This window comes from Lactuca virosa, chromosome 6 (genome assembly GCF_052849685.1).
Source record: "Lactuca virosa cultivar CGN04683 chromosome 6, Lactuca_virosa_CGN04683_v6, whole genome shotgun sequence".
Classification (NCBI taxonomy): Eukaryota; Viridiplantae; Streptophyta; class Magnoliopsida; order Asterales; family Asteraceae; genus Lactuca; species Lactuca virosa.
Window position 1 is genome coordinate 191,399,450 of NC_136431.1, and position 8,123 is coordinate 191,407,572.

An 8,123-nucleotide genomic window follows, 5' to 3' on the forward strand; every position below is an offset into this window, starting at 1 on the left:
TTGATTTCCTGTTTCACTGATTTCCTGAGAATACAAGTAGTTTTGAAAAAGTGTCGACAATTAAGTTGGTGAGTTCATAAGAGTTTTATTTGAGAAAGAAGCCATTTTCCTTGTAAAAGCGATAGAGTATGATTCCAGAAAATCCAATATGTTCTTTGTTAAGAGTGAAATGAACGCCCCTATGTTATGCGATAATGTACCCTAGATAGACCCATAGATTCCTTCTATAATCACCCAGCGTATACAAGTTATATAAAATTTAAGTTAAATAAACCGTCGAATATAATGGGTCTGCCCTAGGTCCACAACCGAACAAGGAACATGAAGTAAGGCGGGCCCACCAATTCTAAGTCGATTGCGACTAGATTCTTATATAACTCTAGCATATACACTTAGCAATTATAGTTGAAGTCTAACAATTCTAGATGAAATGTAGTGTTAATAGAAATGTGATTCCAAAGAAAATCCAATATTTTCCTTATAAAAGTCATGTAGTCCTAAATCCTAGGACCGAGAGTATGAGTGTGTTTTATACTTATAACGTGTTTGTAGTTTTAAATAGATTAAAATCCCTTTTCAAGTAGAATTTTCCCAGTAAACTTGAAAGATTGTTAACTCCCTATGTGAGTCGTTATAACCATACTACGACCGGATGACCTGTTACAACGTTTTTCAGACGTTAAGATTTGTTATGACTTTTTTCACCCGTAGACCTACAGGTCCCGCTGTAGCTAGCAGCAAGGTGTGGGGTGTCAATCCCAATATAGATCTATACACAATTATCACGCTCTCCCTACAAGAGATTCTGGTTATAACTTACAGGATTTTGAACCCGTACTCTAAGAGTACGATGGAAGTATTGTCTCACAACTTACGTTAACTAGTTTACATATAGTTTGAGTATAAAGCCCCTTCCGTGGTGGAAGTGAAATCACCTTTTATGAAAATAAATTAGTGATATGAATCCATAAACTATTACTATTATAGTTTATCAAGTAGTATATGAAGAACCCATTTGTTTTGAGAGTAAAACCTTTTTCATGTAGTATGGTTTTATCGTAGAATCCATAAACTATGCTTATTGTAGTTTATTATATGTGCTCGAAATGAATGAAGAATCCTTATCATGAATGACTAAATTTCTGTTTATGATGATAAACTAACAAGAATACATTCAACATTTAGAACTTATTGTTATGCACTTTGCTCAACATACTACAAAGTGTTGTTAATATTGTAAGCTATGTAACTACTTTTTAACCTTTCTGCATTGTTTTTAAAAATATCATAGAAAAATCATACGAAGTCGAAAACTGAATCCGTAAACTCTGAGAGTTCATAAAATGTGTCTAGTTTATTCATAATTTTTATTATAATTTTTAGAAGTCTTTAACTTGTGTGAAAACGTTCATATTCACAGACTGGTCCGAATTCGTTTCTGAAATGATAGGCAGTTTTGTAAACATCACCATAAATCGTAGAAAAATCGTATGGAGATGTGCAAGTAGTCATTTTAAAGGTATGAACCTGAACTATTTGCATATTAAACAGTTTTGAAAGATATTAAGTTTAAGATGGTCAAAACAGTCCGTGAATAAGACTCAACTTTTCTGATGAAAGTTGTTGTTTGAGTTTAGTTAAGTTTTTGGTATTTTTAACTTGTATTCCCCCCTAAAACTTGAAGAAAACGTGAAAATGTAGGGGTATGAACTCACCTTGAGTGGTTTCAGAAGATGGATGATGAATAGAAGAAGTTTCCAAGTCAAGAACACTTGGGAGATGCTTGAAGATTTGAAGATCTAGCAACAATTATGATGATGTTTGTGTAAGAAACCCATGATTTGAGTGAAAGGATGCAAGATAATCAAGTGAAGGATGAAGTTACTTACCAAACCTGGAGGGAAATGCTCAAGAACAACCTTCAAATTCGAGTTTTTAGAGAGAGAAAGTGAGAGAGAGAAATGGGTTTGATCCTTGGTGAAAATGTGTAGAATGTGGGAGGTGGAGTAAAGATTTTCAGCCTTGATCACCCTCATATGCTGGAGAAAGAGGGTGGAAGGACTAATGATTGATTGAATAGTGATGAATTGTGACTGGGGATGGCCATGGAGTATGTGTGTGGGATTGCTTGTGTCATAACCAAAAGATAAAGTCAACACTCCACCCATAAATCTTACCTACTAGATTTTATTCTTAGGCAATGATTTTCCCTAAAATGTGTTTAAATTATGATTATATAGTGTTTTATATGTCAAAATATGAGTTTGGGTGAAAATCCCACGTCAAAATCATGAAAAACGGGCTTAAAACGAAGTCGTGGTTGAAAACCAGGTGAAAGATGCATTTCAGCGAAGCCTCTCGGATTGGGGCCGAAGTTTGGTCCCCCAACAGCAACGACCGAAGGCGAACTGTTCAGGTAAGGGAGCGAAGGCGAAATGGGCTGAAATGGGGGTTCGGTCCGAAGGGACCTTCGGGTTCGGTTCTAGCCAAATTCGGTCCTGTAGCATTTCGGTTCTAGGCAGTTCGGATCTAAGAGGGTTCGGTTCTAATAGAGAGGTTTCAGTTCTTTAAGGCTGTTTTTCATATAAACTTCCCGTTTTGAGCGGTTTTTCACCAAGTTAAGTGTCGGGATGCCCCAAATGATTATAAAAAGTTAGAAGAGATTTTGAGAGAGATTTGGGAGAGATTGGGAGAGATTTGGGAGAGATTAAGATTGATAAAGAGAGATTGAAAGAGACTTTGTTTGTGACCTCTTTGAGTGTTTAGCTTCGCAACTCAAGGTTCGTAAACCCCGTTAAGCCATGTTTAAGGGTCTTACACACCCCCGAAGGGTATGCAATAGTGTTTTATCGTTTTGTTACCTCACTTATCCCGTTTAGGGTTTAAGAATTTCAATCATACGAACTTTCCAAGTGATAACTTTTTATTAAAATAGCGAGTTGTACAGTAGTAACATAATGTATACCCTAATATGCAAGGTTAATTGAGTTGACCGGTTTGACTTGTTGACTTTATTTGACTTTGACTTGACCAGAAATTGACGGTTGTTGTCACACCCCCAAACCGAGGATGGCGGAAACGTCCGGGGGTGGAGGACTTCATGTATAATATCATAACAACAATTGCAATAGTAATTCAAGTAAACACAACCAACATATATATATATATATAATTGAAAAGTTACATCATTATGATTTACATGTTTATAAATCAATTACAATACATGGACAAGATAGGAAATGTTTTACGTCTTAGCATCCCATTCTCAACAACACTTGGTTACCTGTTTAATGATTTCCTGAGAGTACAAGTGGTTTGAAAAAGTGTCAACACGATGGTTGGTGAGTTCATAAGTTTTTGTTTTGTATTATTAAATGCTTTTCACTTACAAACATAGTATTTGTTTTCTTTTGAAATTGGCAAACAATTGTATTCGAGATAATGGTTTATAGAATTGAAAGTTGATTAACAAAGGATAACAACAACAAATAGTCCTCACCCTATACATATACATACGTATATATATAGGATGGAGCATCTAATCATCATACACACTCAACCACGTGCGATCAATCACCTTAGCGTCCCAAGGTGGGGTGGTAAACCCAATAGCGCTATTATTGTCCATAACGTACCTCAAGAATACGGGCATAGTTATGGAGATTAGACTAAAAATGATAATGCACTACAAATACATGTAGCGTAAACAAAACAAAATGACAATGCACTACAAATACATGTAGCGTAAACAAAACAATAATAATAGTGCACTACAAATACAAGTAGCGCAAACAAAACAATATTTATACAAATACTGAGTTATGTATAAATTATAGAAAACTCGTATGGTGATGTGCAAGTAGCCATTTGAAAATCAAGAACTTGAACTACTTGCACCTTGTGTTGTTTTGAAAACTAAAATGTTTAAGTTTACCAAAACCGGTCGTGATTGAAGTTCAACTTTTCTGATGTAATCTATTGAAAACGTTTAATTATGATATTGATGATTTAACTTGTATTCCCCCCCTTAAAACTTAACAAAAATATAAAATGTAGGGGTATGAACTCAGCTTCGTATGGGGAATGAGGCTCGTGGCGTGAAACTGGTCGTGGAAACGCTACGTGATATTCCTCGTTTGTAAGACGTATCACCGAGTATATTTGCATTTCATTCGAAGCGTGATCTCGATCTAAGCTTGGTTTTGGTGAAGCTTCACACGAGAAACCGCATCTTGACATCTTTTTGAAGTAAAGTAAGGTCCGAGACTATTTAATTAATATTTCAAGTCAAATTGACTTGTTTTGAAATATTTTGTATTTAAAATGTTGTTTTGAAGTTTTACTAACAACTATTTTGTGATAAATTATATCAAGATAGATAGTTTTGATCTTTTAATAGCATAAAAACCATTTTGTAAGGACTAAGTCAAATAGGACTTTGTTTGTGGATTATGTCAAAAAGGCCAGTTTTAATTTGAAGTTATAAACGCAGGGGCTGATTTCGCCACATTCTCCAATTATACAAAGGGACGCGTCTTCGTTTTTTTGTGCGTGTGCGGTTGGAACGGACGGAAGCAAGCAGCGACGAGGGTTAGCCACCCAGATCCGACGCCCCACTGCAGTCCTTCTTTCATCGCCGGCGACAGAAACCAAGGGGAAGAAGAAATCGACGGTGACTCAGGTGGCTCGATGGACGAAACCAATCACAAAGAGGACTGAGAAAGGGACTTCGGTCCTCATCTTCGTCGGTGACGATTCGCGAAGGGAGCCAGGGAGCGGAGGTTGTTCCGATGGGCAAAGAAACAGCGACAGGTAAGTTGTTCTGGTTTATTGTTGATCCGACTAGAGAGAAGAGAAGAGGCGAGGGGTTGCTGCCCTCTTTTACTGTCGGAGATCCCACCTCCTGTGGGGTTTTTCTGTGATTGAAATTGAAGAAGAGGGGAAGAGAAGAAGCAAAATCAAACACTGATATTGTGGGGTGTTTTGCTGTTTCAATTGACAGGAAATAGCAGGAAGAAAACGGGGATGCTGCCCCTCTTGGTCTCGCCGGAAACAGCCACCACCACCGGTGGTTCTTGGCAGGAAACAATGAAGATGAAGGGAAGGGCTGATACTTCTTCAATGGCCGGAAATCACCACTTCTGGTGATGTTCTTCATAGCCAACGATCCCAACAGCAAGGAAAGAAAGAAAGCAATTGTTTTGAGGTGAGCAATTTGGTTCATCATTAGCTTGAGTAATAGCTTGTGAGCTTTGTATAATATGTAGTGTGTGGTTTTAGGTAAGGTGAGGTGCAGAAGAAACGGCAATTTTCTTTGTCTGTGTTTGTGATTTTGATTGCAAATCATGGAGTTTGATCAACAGGTTTTCGATAGGTGATTGTGTTTGATTGCTTGACAGAATTTAACAGGGAATGAAAGAGAATTCAATGGTGTTTGGGACCTGTTTTTCTCATCAAAACAACAGGAATTAAGCTGGAATGAAAGGGGGCAACAACCTCCCGTTTTGGTTTCTAAGAGAAGGAATGGGGACAGATAGATTGAAATGAGTGGGTTTTGTTTGATGGTTTGCAGGAAACCAGGAGAAAGGAATTGAGTAAGCAGGAATCACGGAAGAAGATTTACAGTTGCCTCAATTTGACAGCTCACATAATTGCTATATATTTGAATACTTGTAAATTTGTTAAATATTTGTTAGTGTATAATGATAATGGTTATATATTTGAATAATTGTAAATAGTTATATATTTGAATAATTGTAACTTGTTATATATTTGTTAGTGTATAATTTATTTCGAATATATATACATCATATATCATACTTGTATTTAGATATTTTGCAAAAGTAATTAACACATATATATATATATATATATATATATATATATATATATATATATATATATTTGAACTTATATATATAATGAGGACGTAACATTTATTAATTCGTTAAATCTCGGTTGGTTAAATTAGAAATACAAACACATATACTTAATAGACCCCAATTTACGTGCCATTGGTCTTTATTGCATAACGGCTCACGGGGGTTTGATCGTCGAACTCTGACCGAATTTTACCGGTTTTTACAGTTGTCACACGCGTATGGCTTATGGGCAGCCTACATCTCGGCCCAAGAGTCTTAAGGTCCAATCCAAAATGTCAAGTCCAACCATAGACCAATATCTTTTAAGTTGCATAATTAATCAATTAGTACCTCGAGAGACGGATGTTACAATTCACCCCCACTTGAATCTGACTTCGTCCTCGAAGTCTTCTGCTACTGAATCTGAAAACAACTCCGGATAATGCTCCCTCATCTCCTCCTCGGACTCCCATGTCCACTCTGAACCCTTCCGGTGCTGCCACTGCACCTTTACTAGCTGAACTACCTTGTTCCTCAAGGTCTTCGTCTTCCGATCCAAGATCGCAATGGGTCTCTCGATATAATTCAGGCTGCTATCAACCTGAATATCCTCCAATGGTACAACTGCTGACTCGTCCACCAAACACTTCCGTAACTGATATACATGGAATGTGTTGTGGATCTGACTGAGCTCTGCTGGAAGGTCCAAACGGTAAGCAACCCGACCCACCCGGGCCAAAACCCTGAACGGACCTATGAATCTGGGGCCCAGCTTGCCCCGCTTCCGGAATCTGATGACACCCTTCCAGGGTGACGCCTTCAGGAGGACCATATCACCCACCTGGAACTCCAAGTCCGAACGCCTCCTGTCGACGTAACTCTTCTGCCGACTCTGAGCAGTCTGGAGCCTGCTACGGACCTGTTGTATCAACTCCGTGGTCTTGAGTACTACCTCCGTACTTCCCATGACTCTCTGACCGACCTCACCCCAATAGATTGGGGTCCTACACTTCCTCCCATAAAGCATCTCGAAGGGAGGTCGGTCAATACTGGCGTGGTAACTGTTGTTATATGAAAATTCCGCTAATGGAAGATACGTATCCCAACTGCCACCGAAATCTAGGACACATGCCCGAAGCATGTCTTCGAGAGTCTGAATCGTCCTCTCGCTCTGCCCGTCCGTCTGAGGGTGGAAAGCGGTGTTGAAATGAAGATGAGTACCCATCTCGTCGTGAAACCGCTTCCAAAACCTGGAAGTAAACCGGACGTCTCGATCTGACACTATCGACACAGGCACTCCATCCCGTGCCACTATCTCTCGCACGTAAACATCGGCTAGCTTCTCAGCCGATATGCTCTCCTGAATCGATATAAACTGCGCACTCTTGGTCAACCAATCCACGATGACCCAAATCGAATCCACTCCACGTGCGGTCCTGGGAAGCTTAGTAATGAAATCCATGGTGATATCCTCCCTTTTCCACACGGGAATATCTAACGGCTGCATCTTGTCGTGGGGTCTCTGGTGCTCTGCCTTGACCTTCCTGCAGGTCAGGCACCTCTTCCATGTACCAAGCTACGTCCCGCTTCATGCAGGGCCTCCAGTAATCGGGTCGAAGATCTCTGTACATCTTCGTCACCCCTGGGTGGATGGAGAACCGAGACTTGTGGGCCTCATCCATCAACACCTGCCGCACTCCGCCCCAGTACGGTACCTAGACCCTCCCATTCATGGTCAACATACATCGACTGTCATAATCAAAGGAAGCTACTCGGCCCACGATCCTCTCACACTTCTGACGCTCCTCCTTCAGGCCCTCAGCCTGCGCCTCCCTAATCTGCTCCAGCAGTGGGGTAATCACTGTCATCCTCAGACATATATCTCTGATCGGGGCCGCTACCGCCTTAAATTCTACTGGTGAACGGATTTCTCGCAACAGTCCATATCTACTCTGTCTGAAATCTGCTGTCTTGAGATGGTCTGATTCCCTGATAGACCACTCATACTAAATCATTATCGATGAAACCAGCCTGCTTATCTCTCAACTGACCCCTCAACATCCTGCTAGCTCGAAATTCCCACTACAAAACAAGTTCACAAACTTAATTATCCATGTAGATCACTTATATTTGGCCAATGCTCAGCTATTTCCGCAGTGAGTGACTTGTCACTTCCCAATAAACCAGCTATCTTATCTGTACTTGCAACTTAGGACACAATTACTAACATTGCCCAAACGCTGAAACTGCCCGAACACTGAA